The following is a 13,713-nucleotide window of genomic DNA, read 5'->3' as shown; positions in this document are numbered from 1 at the left end:
ATTGGTTGGTATTGCTAAACATTACCAAGTAAATTATTAGTATAATTAACTCCCATTTATCAAGAATCTTTACTAAATGCTTTACAGCATACATATATTTAATCCCTAAAACGTATGTAAAGAGCTAGTGCCTGCCTTTTAGAAATAAGGAAAGAGATTCCCCAGGTGTTAACAGAGCTGGGATTTGAACCCATGTCCCTGTTGTCGGGGGTGGGGTGGGGTTTGGGGTTGAGAGTTCTTGTATCTTCCTGTCCTTCTTTCTCACAATGCTATTTCCTTGTTAGAATGTGCCTAATACTTAATACTTTTCCTTCCTTCCAGATCACTAACCTTTAATCATTTCGGGATCACAGGACACTTTCAAGATCTACTCAAATCTAGGGGCCCTGTTCCCCAGAAACAAGACACAAACAGACACAATGAGAGCCCGCAAATATCAACATCACTGGATTTTTCACTTGCTTGCCTCCTTTACACTTCCCCTTTCTTTTTGGCCTCTGAAGATGTTTTTAAAGAATAAAGTAATGGTGCTAAGAAGCAGAGTACTATCTTGTCCACATCCAAGAAAAGCCTTGCTCTACCCTTACTCCATAAGCCTCTTTAACAAATTTGCTAATTATTTACCTCTACTGCAAGCCCTCTACCTACACCGTTGCCATCTCAGTACAGGTCATCACCATACACCCAGCTCAGGGGGAATATCTTGGAATCATCCTTCTGTCTTCACTTTCATTCACTCTCACATTCAATTACTCCAACCCTTCCTTAACGACCTAATGCCTATCCTATTCCAGGCATCAGACTTGTGAACAAAACGATAGTCCTTGCATTCATGGAGATTACAATCTGATGGGGAGAACAAACAATATATTTAAATACTAAAGAAATAAACTACAGCATATTCTGGAAGATAATTAATGGTCTGGGAAAAGAGAAACTATGCAGAAATTATGGGAAGATGGGGAGAGTAGGAGTGGGCTGAAATATTAAATAGGTGGTCAGAGTAGGAGAATATGAACATTTAGTACACACATGAGGGAGGAGTCAAATTTGTGGATATCTGGAGAAAGATATTTTGCTTATTTTCTTTCTTTCCATCTAGAATATAATCACTGCTGTAACCCAAGTAACTGTAACAATGCCTCATACATAGTAGTTGCTCAACAAGTATTGGTAGACAAAATAAATGAATGAATTAAAATTTATCTTTCAAGTTGAAACTGAGGGTTAAGGCCACAATTCTAAATCTTACTCTAACAATATCTTTAATTAAATGATAATTTCAGAGCATAGAGAAAAGAAACTGAGTCACAATGGATTCACCTTTTGAAGGGAAGATTGAAAAGCAGCTATGCATGAAAAATGATAATAATCTGAACTCCAACTCTAAAACAACCAAATAGGAACGGGTTTTAGAAAACAAAGAAACAAATAGTAGATCCTATACCAAAACGGGCTTTAAAATTAGGAATGATCCTTGAAGTCTGGGACTTCTCCATGCTAAGTGACTCACTAATAAGGCTGTCATGAGGTGCATTGTCTCTTGCCATTGAGACTTAGTAAGACAGATGCCACTAATCCAGAAGTGCCATCTTCACCCCTGACTGCATTCCCGACTGCAGAGCTGCATTTCCAGAGCACTCACTGTGTACTGCTGTCCTTGGATTTTAAAATAGCTTGCTTGTGGCTGGTTAGCTCCATTATTTACCTCTTGGTGCTCCTGAGTCTAAGGATATGGATTGGGTCCCCAAAGACACCAAGAGGAGTTAACTCAGTTTCAGTTGGCCACAAGCTACAGCTTTGAACTTGCCCACTGACCCCACATAGGCATATCCTCACTTGTGCTAGTGGACAGAGTGTGTCTGTGTGTGTGTGTGTGTGTGTGTGTGTGTTTTTTCTCTGTGTGTGTGTGTGTGTGTGTGTGTGTGTGTGTGCAAAAACGGCAACTCAAAGTACATGTTCCATGTTTAAGAAGGTTGCCAGCAGCCATTGAGAACTGATTCACCCCTTATGCACAATTTAACATCAAACCAAGGTCTGGGACACATCTTTTTCCATTAGCATCTCTTAAAAACACTATTCAATTCTAAGAGAGAATAAGTACTATCTGGACAGATGCCACACTAATTGGAAGGCTACCAGAAAGACGTATTCTCCCTCCATTTTGTCCTCAGAAATTAGCACAATCTGGTAAAAGTCAGGAATATGAGCTCCCTGGATTCCACAGCATGTGACTTTACTGATGGTGGGCCTTACCACATTGCAGGTAATGTGAGCTTCAGAACCTTCTCTCTCTCTGATTAGCCAGCAATGTCAGGGCAAAGCTGAAATCGCTTCATTGTAACAGTTTGACCTCTGCAATACTGCGCATCATTAAATTTTTAAGGGAGTTCATTGGGAAAGTCCTTTAATCCTTTAATAATTGAGTTGGGGGAAAGGGGCCAGTGATGGAGAGCATTTACCTGAGCTGATATTAACTAGGTTTGCCTACTAATGGCTTTCCAACAATCCCACTGTGTCCATGTTGCCATTTAAAAGAGTGCATTTCATTTGGCCCTTGCTCTTTAACTGTCAACAGGGAAATTGAAAAATAATATAGCATTAAGTATTGCAATTTGTATTACAGTTCTCTACCCAAGTCTCCCTTCTAGCTCTATTGAGCTCAGTCCAAACTAAGGTCTAACAACCAGTTGACAAGTAGAAAAATCCATTCCATGAATTAGTTGGATGTCTATGATATCAAATAACCCGTCACTAATATATTTTCCACTGAATTTGCTGGCCACAGAAGCAGAGCCATTGGAAAATACTTGGCTTCCTTAGTAGCACCAAGTTCAGTTTAATTCCCTTCTAAGCTCAGAGGTCTGGCCCCTTATGACCTTGTCACTGTTTCTTCTCTATGGTTATATGGATATGACAGCCCTAGACCTAGGGAAGTATTCCCACCTGACCACACACTATTCTCCCTCTCCCTGTCAAAACAATTAATTCTCCACCATTGCACACATCAGGAAGTTTGTGAGCATGTTCCACACCTCAGAGAGCTCAAGGTAAAGGCACTGCAATAAATGGGATCATCTCAAAGAGGTTAAATGATTTGCCCAGGCCCAGCCAGCCAAAGCAGAGACAAAGACAGAATTAAAAAGCTCAAAGATTCTGAAAACCCACTGTTATCCACTAGTCACCCTACTCTCCAGTCTGGGGAAGTAAACGTATTAACCAACCAAGTGGATAACGCTACAGAACAGCAATAGCTGGGTACAGGCTGCGTCACTACAGTCTGGTAAGCAAGGAAGATGGTACCCACACCCTGAACTCTCTTGTTTTGAGAGTCCTCCTAAGCATCACAGAAAGCAAAAGCTCTTGAACTGACAGGCACGCACATAGGCACAGCTGACTGGTTCCTGGCCTGGGGAGGCTTGTAGACCTGTCTTGGGGAATTGGCCATGTGGTGGTGTACTTCGGACAACACGCAATAGAGCTCTGCATGGATCAGGAGCAAACACAAAAAGAGGTCAGGCAGGTGAGCTTTCCACTGAGATGAATGGTATCTGAAGAAGAAGGAAATAGGTGGGAGCCTCGCTCTACTGCCATTCCCAGGCCCATGACCCAGGAACGCATTGCCAAAGCAGCTCTGTGAGAAGCTCTCACCTACTGAGTGGCCTTGAGGAGTGATGGAAAGCAGACCCACCACTGCCAGCCCCTGTACTGCAGTGATCAGTTCCAACCAATCCACAGGGAAATGCACAAAAGAACAAAGGGAAGGAGTGGTGGTTGGGAAGGAGCAGAGCAGGGGCAGAACCTGTGCCCCAGATGTGTCCCTGACCCTTCCCCAGGTTTCTCCTCTATCAGATGGATGCCCACTCTCCCTCCTGGATCTTCAACTTCCTTCCTTCCCTGGCTAAATTCACCTTAGCCATCAAGCAGGCTCAAAACTACCTCATCCTAAGCATCTTCCCTTTATTCTATCTCTATCCCAAGTGCTATCTTTTCCCCCCATCTTTTTTTCACTACCCGTCTTCTTGAAAGAATGGCCACATCACTCCCCCTATTTCTTCAACTTCTTTTTACTGTATAGCTTTTATATGGTATAAAATGCTGTCCTGTACCCTCTATGCCTCTAGCAAACCTAATTTGTTTGGTTTTTTGGGACAGGATTTTGCTCTGTTGCCCAGGCTGGAGTGCAGTGGTGATGGTTCACTACAGCCTGGAACTCCTGAACTCTAGCCATCCTCTCGCCTCAGCCTCCCAAGCAAGTGGGACCACAGACACGTGCGACCACACCTGGCTAATGTTTTGCCCAAGCTGGTCTCAAACTCCTGGACTCAAGTGATCCACCGACCTCAGCCTCCCAAAGTGCTGGGATTACAGGCACGAGCCACTGTACCTGGCCAAAACTACTCTTAATAAGGGCAAACAGGAAGCCCTACTTCTTGAAATTCCCTACTACTGCCCTGCCTTCCAGAACTCCACTCACTCCGATGTTCTCCCCTGCCTCTGTGTCATCTCATTACAGAATCTCCCACAGCTCTTTGAATTCTGGTGTTCCCCACAGCGTGAACCTTGGCTCTCTTTCCACGTAGTACACCCTTGGGCATTCTCTTCTTCTCATATTTATATGACAATGTATCCCAAAGTCTTGTGCCCTGACTAGTTTCCAGATCTTCTTTCATAGTTGCCTCCTGGACATCAGCACCTGACTGTCCCGCCAGTAACTTAGCATAGCATGTTCACAGTTATTCTCATTGTCCGCTTCTGCCTGTCTCCTGCTCACTTCTTAAATTCCCTCTGTCAGGTACTGACAGGACAGTCCACCTTGTCCCTTCTGGATCATCTTCAAATCTCTCTTTATTATCCCTTTCCTCAGTCAAAAGTCATGATGTTCAAATTATCCTATGTCAGGAATATTTTCCAGGTCATGTTTGTCCTCTTCATTCCCAATGTCTCACCTTAATTCATATCCTTATTATCTCTTGTCTAGACTATAGCAACAGCTATCCAAGTGGTCTCTGCCAGTCTCTACCCAGGCTCCTACCAGTGCCCCTGTTTGCCACCAGAATTACCTTTCCAGAAAATAAATATGGCCACAATATTTCATGCTTAGAAATCCCTGCTGGCTGCCTACTAACCACAGTATGAAACGAACGTTCTTTGCATGTTACACAACACTCCTAGCCACTTGGCATGATTTTGCAGTCCACAACCAGCCATACTCTAAATGCACTTGATGTTGTGGCACCACCATGTCCACGACCAGTGACCACAGTGACTAGCACACTTCCTTTTCAGGACTTCATCCATTTGCACATGTTTCTTCTTCCACTTGGATTCTACCATCCTCTCCCCTTTTCCTACATTCCCACTTGTCCTCCAAGAGCCAGTTAACATGTCACCTTTTCCATGAAGCTTTTTAAACAACCCCGAGCAAGTCATGTCATTAATTTATCTATTCAACTAACATGTATTCGCTGAATACTGTGTAAGATTATGAAGATGCAGGGGTTATAAACCAAAACAAAAACAAGAAGTGTCTTCATTCATAGAGCTTCTGGTCTAGTGACACAGACAGACAATAAACCAAATATATGTGTGTGTATATATATATACATTTCAATTTGTAGTAAGTGCCTTGAAGATGATGAACAGCACATGGTAATACAGAACCAAGGAATTTAGATAAGCTGGTTCTCTATCCCTGTGGCCAGCCTTTCTTAAAATAATGTTACTCTTTTTTTCAAGCACCTGCTTAATTTACATGTCTAAATAGTCTCTGCTAGACCTTTAGTATATCAGTGATTTGTTTTATTCGTTTTTACATACTGGACACATACAGGAATTTAATACGGATGTTTGATGATTAAATGAATGAATGAGTGATTTAATTAATGAACCAACTGTTTATAAGTGTCTAACTCTAAATTAGAAAATTCCACATGCAACTAGGTAAAGTACATTCCAGTTGCTCATATGTTACCTGAAATCTCCAGTTTCATTAAATATCAGTTTACACATATTAAATTCAGACACATATTTCACCTCTCCAAAATGGACTAGAACTAGTTGTAAGAGAATAAAATTTCAGCAATGGTGAGAGAAATAATACAATACAAGAATACTCCTTAAAAACTGGGATTCCACTATCACTTTTTGATACAGCCAGGCCAAGTAACAAACAAGAGGGATGTCAACAGTTCTGGAAATCAGCCTCCACTGGGGGCACAGTGGGATCTTTTCTAGCTAAGGCTGAGGTTTGTTTGAAAATACAACACAGTTCAGAAGAAAACTTGGAAAGGGGTTATGCAAGGAATGGATGGACAGCTGCCGGCTGGTCCCGATGGAAGTTATGCTGGAAGCTCCGGATATGATATTCAACAGTTCTGCTGCCAAATGTGCAGACAAGCTCCCGGGACAAAAGTCACCAATAGCAAACCCTGGGAGCTGGAGAGAAAGAAAATGGATTCCGCCTGCCTTTTTGTCCTTCTTCTGGGGGCTGGGGGGAAGAACAGCTATGCTATATGCTACAGGGGCAATAGAGATCAATGTGGATGATGTGGGATAGGAAAGGATGGGCAAGGGCAGCTTTGTGTGTGAAGGAGTTTGACAAACAAGAGCAATGATCGTACATGAGCTGATTTCTCATATACACATAGAGGCAATCCTCAAATCCTAAAAACTTCCTTTAAAACCACAGAATACTATAAACAGCTGACCATCGGGAGGCTGCCTGAAAGCTCAAGAATCTAGCAGGTGGGGACTTGTTTTCCAAGAGCTGGTTCAACAGGACAAACTGAGAATTGTGATCTCACTGGGGTGTGAACACCAGAATTCAAGCAGCAGATGGTGTGATTTAGTGGAAAGGCCATTGGAAAAGGAGTTAGGCTGGGGACAGCATCCCAGTTTCCTCTTCTGCAACAGCATGACCTTGGGCAAGTTGTTAACTTCCCTGAGCCTTTATTTCCTCAGCTATAAAGTATAAGAGGAGAAAACCGAAAACTTCTCCTTACCTAACTTTTAAAACTGTTGTGAGGATCAATAGAGATAATATATGTGAAGGTTCTTTGAAAATTGAGAAGGATACATTTTTTCAACGAATCATTTTACAGCATTTTCTGTGAGCCAAGCATTGATCGGCATGCATTTCAAATATTAAACAAAAGTGAACCTTTGAGGTTGGTACTGTTATTATCCCTGCTTTAGAGAGAAGAAATGGGCACAGAGCAAGTAAGACCCTTGCCCGTGGTAACACAGCTAAGGAACAGCAGGACAAAGATTTGATCCCAGATGCTCTGGCTCCTAAGTCTATGCTCTTAACAACTACACTGTTTTGGCTTATCATACACAGCTTCTAAAACTATGTATAAGCTTTTACTCATGTATAAATAATAATAATAACACCCAATCCTGTAGAGTACTATACACTTTACCAAAAGGCCTTTCAGGTTCATTACCTTCTTTAATTTTCTTAATAACCTTATGAGGTCATTATTCTTACATTCTGTTGTATAGATGAGAAAACCATTGCTTGGACACCTGTTGACAGTAGGACATGTGTTTCAAATTATTTTTTCAGTAATGGAGAGAGATATGCCGTGCCCAAACCACTCATACCCACCTGTCTATCCCCTTCCATCTATGAATACGGGTTTTTTAAAATGGAAGATCCCAACCAAAGACAAAGCATAAAGAAAATAAAACCCAGAAGAAAAAAGTGGGTGCATAATACTGACCAGCCATTCATATAGATAAACAGGGACGCCTCCTACAAAGTGTTATTTGCACAAAATTATGTCTTCCACTAGTGGTTCCAGTCTAGAGCCTAAAATTCTACCCTAACATAGTCATTCCTTTGACTGAACACCCTTCCAGTTAAAAAGTATCTTCAGAAGAATAGAACATTATCTTGTCCATCCCAATGTGAATTATTTCATAACATTCTCCCAATTTGACAGCTAACTAAGAGCCAACTCTAGCCGGCACACAAAGCAATATGAAACATAAAAGGTCACAAGATGGGTTCAGAGCATGAGACAAGCAAGAAGGCACAGCCAAGCTGAGATTCTGAAAATGAGGCTTAGAAAAATAAGTGAATCCAGAAATTCAAGGTGCACAGAGCTCCAGGGGAAAGAGGTGTGCAATCAAAACTCCAGCCGAAAAGAGGAAGAGAGGGGTCTCCCGGGATGTTCTTCCCTTCTGGATTTCCAGAGTCTATCTCATGACACTGCCAACTGGTTTTCATCCCTGAAGAGCTATGCCTGCATCCCTGTGAAGATGGTGGCTGTCATTACCGGAGAACACATGCACAGCAGGAATTCCTGCCACAATGTGAGGAGGAGCAAGAGGAGAAAGAGTGAGGGGGTAGCCAATAGCAGGGGAGGAAACTCTAGATGGTTATGTTTAAAAGGATTTGTTCCACTGTCAAAACCAGAAAGCTCTCCCCAAGAGCCAGCTTTAGAGAAGGAAGCCTGCAATGACAGAGAGGAGGCGGGATGTTATTAAGCAAGCTCTTTGGAAAGGAGGCTGAAATAAGGGAAGAAATATTAGGCAAAAGGCAGGCATGTCCATAAAAATCCACCTGTGGACTGTGATGGACCAGGAATGCCTGGGGGATGCACAGAAACCAGGCTCTAGTGTTTCTCAAAGGCTCCTAAAGCCACCCTGATTCTTTAGGACAAGGACAGCTCTTTAAATCCAGGCCATCAGAGCACTTGCCCATTCCTGATTCTCTCCAGTGACTGGGATAGGACCCAATGACTGCCAAGCTTGTGAAACTGCAAAACTGCAAAAACTCACACTTTCTCCTCTCAACTGCCCATTCCCTTTTCAGGGCCCCATGCTCAGGAGAGACATCGATCTCTCCCCGCCCTGGAGCTGGGGGCCCCAGGCCAAGCTGGCATCAGCTCCCACTCAGGCTCAGGCTGTCGGGTGCTCAAACAAAGACATATTCGGACCCTCCTGCAGAGACAGGGGGCCTATTTCTGGGCCCAGAGGGAGCTGGCCTTAATCTGTTGCACAATGAATGACAACAATGTTAAGAATGAAAATATGGTTTGGGGGGATAGTCCCCAGGAGCCCAACATTTTGGTATTTAAAGGAACTTTAATGAGCTTAAGAGGCTAATCTGGAGTTCAGGAGGGGGTGTTTTGTTTTGTTTCGAAAAGTCCTTTTAAAGATTCCTGAGGCTTGATAGGGAGGAGGCAACAGAATTGTGAGTCAAGGCGTGGCTGCTGTGCAACTGAAGGGGCGGGATGGAATTAGAGAGGAAGCTGCTCCAAAGAGCTCCTCTCATCGCAGCAGTAGAACCTCGTGCTCAAGAGATGAAGGATGCTTCTTTCCAGGCTGGAGAAGTGTGATGTTCAAAGAAGTAGCCAAGAGTTGAGAATGAGTGACATATTTACGTCCTACCAAATGCCAGGCTTCTGGCCAAATGACTCTCCTGGTTTATTGGTGACAGCATCAGACGCAGGCACTTGGCACCTCTCTCACCCACCAAAACACACCCACCTGTAGTAGCAAGACATAATCCAGCATCCACTAAGGTACCAGGCACGGTCAGAAAGGTTTTTAGAGGCCCCTAAATGGTTACCCAAAGAGTAATGGTCATGAGGTCATGCATACTTGAAAGTTATGCCACTCACCATCTATTTGCCTGAGCCTCACCCAACTGAGTGGCCATGTAACTGTTATTTTGTGTATCTAAAAGGCTAATTAGACCAGGTACAGTAGCTCATGCCTATAATCCCAGCACTCTGGGAGGCTAAGGTGGGAGGATCGCTTTGAGGCCAATAGTTTGAGACCAGCCTGAGCAACATGGCAAGACTCTGTCTCTACTAAATAAATAAATGGCTAACTAGAAAATCAAAAGAACACTAACAGTCCACAAAAATGGTTTGGGCAAAAACTGAGGCAGCTGACGAAATGGAGTTTAAGCAACATCTGATGGGTGGTTGCAAGAGTCAAGTTAATAGAATTCTATAGGGTATAAGGAAGGGAGAAGGGGACAGAGGCAGATGTGAAGTCCAGATACAGCATGTGGTCCATTCCCAGCAACGGTGGACACTTAAGATATTTTTAATGCAGATGGAGTTCAATCGGACCTGTAGGATAAGGCAGTCCAATCCATAGTGGCCAGATAGCTCTCAGAGATAGATAGCTCTATCTATTACTCTGTTATACAACGATAATAATAAAACACAGATCGATCTATTGGTGCAAGGATACACTGGAGGCCCAGAGAGTCAGAAAGGCCAGACATATTTGCTGTTATCCAAAAATAGGATTCCCAAACTGGAATCTTGAAAGGCTGGAAGAGATCAAACTCTTTCATGTGACTTCAGTTAGAGGACTAGGAAAAGCACAGTCCACTTTGTATTTTTAGTTGTTATGACATTATGGTGCAATAATGGGGAATCTGGCAATCGTTTCATTAAATTCTAGCTAATCTGTGCATGGCAGCAAGGCGACAAGCTCTACAGATGACTTGGTTGCCTTGGTTCACCACTGTAAAGAACAGCACAGGGGTAGGCTTTCAAAATCCTTTTTTAACTACCCAGATGGGGCTATTTGTGACGGGACTAAGTATACCCACAGGGTAGGAAACCGATGTAGGGCTACAGTTTTCTTCCTTACACCATGTCTTCACTAATACTTCAGGGTTTCTACTGCATTCCAGTTGCATCTGCTGTCTAATGCCAAAAGAAACTTAATCCCTATCCTAAGTCTCATTTTATTTATTTTCAGTAGTGTGAAAACAAACATGTAGCAAGATTACAGTGTTTACACCTCCTTTTTAGCCGATATAGCTCTAATCCTCCCGTTAATTAACACCAGGGCCATAGCAATTTTATTAATTTCATCTTGGTTAAAAATATAGACAGATAATTGTGCTTTACTAAAATAACAATTTGACATTTGGGGGGTGTTCGCTTCATTTTAGCAAGACGGTTGGACAGATTTTATTTAAGATATGACAAGGAGACACAAAGCTGCAGTCGACATTGGTCAATGATAACGTAACTAATTTCAGTTATGATAAAATGACTAAAACACCTCCTGTCATGCTAGTCAAAGGAGACTAAGGAGAAAATGTTGATCCTATGGGGTACCAAACCAGAGCCTCCCTCTCTTTCAGAAAACAGGCCCTTCTAAGGGGGCCCAAAGGGGAAAAAGGCATCTTTTCTTTGTCCTCTGTGATATTTGCTCCAGAACCTTTTCTACACTTTGCTCTTAAAATTACCAACTTCCTCAAACCAAATCTGAAAAGGCAGCGACTGTCTAATGTTCCTAATAGACTTCTTGAAGAAAAGCATATAGAATATTCCTAAGAGGAAGCCTCAGCCATGCTGGACACAGGGCTGAGCCCTCCCACATAGGAGCCTTTCTGCTTCTCTGCAGAGGGTAGGAGAGACACAGCTCACCCCATCCAGCCCCCAACCCTCTAGCTCACCCTCCAAGTGGCTCATATGGGAACTTCTCTCTGAAGATACGAAAGAGCATTTACAAATTCATGTCAGAAAAATGTTTATAAAAAAGAAAGAAAGAAAATTGAAAAACACTGACGTAGAGCTAAGGTTTCAGAGTTAGAGCAGAAATTATTTTTAAATCTTTCTCTTGTGGATGTGATTGTGCTTTTTTCCTCATAATTCATTTTCCAGTGTTGTATATCTGTACTTAATAACCAAGATCGTAACATTCAGTATTGGTTATTTTGAACTTCATAAAATCCAACAATGACATTTTGTAAAATGCATTTATTCTAAGATGCTTTAGTAAATTTCTGATCATATCATGAGTACTTTAAACCTTTGTCTACTTTCTCCCCTCTAAACACTATGATCTAAATAATTACTTTGACTATAAAAGAAAAAATAGCTGATAATGAAATAATTGGAATTGTTCTCATTAGAGAAACAGCTCCTGCCCACTATCTCCAAAAACCTTCCCAGAATTAAAAAGCAATAATGAAGAGGCTTCCCTGAAATTAGTGGTCTTTCAATTAGTACAAATGTTATAAATACGAAAAATGAAAAAGCAAGAGAACAATGAATGATCAGGAAAGTTACTGGCACTAAAATCTGAATATCAAAAGCTATTTCCTAGTCAGGTACGTGTAATATGCAAAACTAGACTGAATAAATAACTTTTAAAAATGTGTTCCATTTATGTAAGGATCAAAAGAATCCCATAAGCCTACTGTAAAAAGGAATGTTCATATCTAGTATTTTAATTCCCAGAATACTATTAATATCTACTCCTGCTATCTAATTTTATTGCAAAATTTTAAGTCTTAGATTCCAAGAAAGTCTTTCCCAGGGACCAATACATATAAAAAGAGAAAACACCTCTGAACAAGGAATGTTTCCAATCACCCTCTAAAATTAAAAAGGGAGAAAAAGAGAGAGAGATTAAGTGCCTGCACAAACACAACCACAGCCCATGGATGGTGCTTACGCCGAGCTAAGCCCCCTACAATTTAACACAGACATCAGTTTATTGCCTAGCTGTGTTTGATTTTTATATTCCCGAAATTTTATTGTGCCAGGAGTGGGGCCAACAAAAGATAAAGTAAAGCAAAAATGTAACAATTGCCTCTGTCATTCCATCTGCCGGCCCCTTTCATGAGTAACTGCATGCCCAATTTTGATCTCCAAGTAATGTCACAGTAATAAAACTAAACTAACTCCTCCTCACACACACACACTTCCTCGACTACCTTGATAAAATGCAGAATTAGTTCATTACTGATGCTAATAGATATCATTACCTAAGTCTTTTTCACCACGGAGCTGCCAATCAGCGGGTCCAAAGAAAGATGCAGAGAAAGCTCTAAGTGTGACAGCCACTTTCCCCTTTTTCAGTCCCTTTCTTTGGAAAATTGGTCTGCTCCAAAAGAAAGGGAAGAAAACATCCACTGGCTCTTTGAGGAAAGGTTTCCCAAGGCCTGTGATTTGCTGACATGCGGGGAGTTATGATGTTGTGAGAACAGCCCTGATGACAGCAATACTATCCCACTCTGCTCCTAGGATGTCCAGAGCAATCCAAGGGATCATGATAAACTTCATATGTGAGGGCAGAGGGCCCCGCCTGACCCACAGAGCCAGGCACATGAAAGAAACAATAAAAACTTGATTTAACTGTGGGATCCCTTCCAAAGGGCTTAATTATCTATTGTATTACCACATTCCCGTTATTCAGCAGTCTCTTCTGTCTCAGACTGAAGTCCAACTGCAGTATTTGTTTGGAACAAATTCAGGGAAAACTCCAAACTAACCAGATCATAGAGGACTCAGTTAAATAGGGAACAACAGTTATATAAATAGAAGTCCCCTAGGCTGGAAAATATTTTGGTTGTCTGCTAAGTTTCAGGAACGTTGAAGACAGTTGAATCCACTTTCAAAACATCTACACCTATGTTATCTTCATGTTTCATATGACATGGTACAGATTCATCAATTGTATAAATGTTGTCATCCCACCAAACTAGCTATTTTTCCATGTTGACATGTCATAACAAAGATAGCCTTCAGTTCTTAATTTCTATACATTAGTAAATCAGTGTTCCACACTCTCGCCTTAAATGCTTATTTTCTGGGAGTAATCAGAAGATAAATTATTCCTAATGGCATCACAGTATATGAGAAAAATACTTAATAAAACATCCTGAAGTCTTCCGATGAATAGTTGTGTGTGAAGACATCACTGTCAATACTACTTTTT

General features: G+C 41.7%; 2 protein-coding genes across 7 annotated transcripts in view; one reads left to right on the top strand and one right to left on the bottom strand.

Moving 5' to 3' along the window:
* The window catches only part of MGST3 (microsomal glutathione S-transferase 3), a 1,219,025-nt gene that overhangs the window by 892,647 nt on the left and 312,665 nt on the right, over positions 1 to 13,713 (top strand). The gene's annotated exons all lie outside the window — the stretch shown is intronic.
* Positions 1 to 13,713, bottom strand: part of LMX1A (LIM homeobox transcription factor 1 alpha) — a 153,920-nt gene that overhangs the window by 134,298 nt on the left and 5,909 nt on the right. The gene's annotated exons all lie outside the window — the stretch shown is intronic.

The sequence above is a fragment of the Macaca thibetana genome, chromosome 1, assembly GCF_024542745.1.
Source record: "Macaca thibetana thibetana isolate TM-01 chromosome 1, ASM2454274v1, whole genome shotgun sequence".
NCBI classification, from domain to species: domain Eukaryota; kingdom Metazoa; phylum Chordata; class Mammalia; order Primates; family Cercopithecidae; genus Macaca; species Macaca thibetana.
Note: the sequence above shows the minus strand (reverse complement) of the source record. Positions and strands in the feature narration are given on the sequence as shown.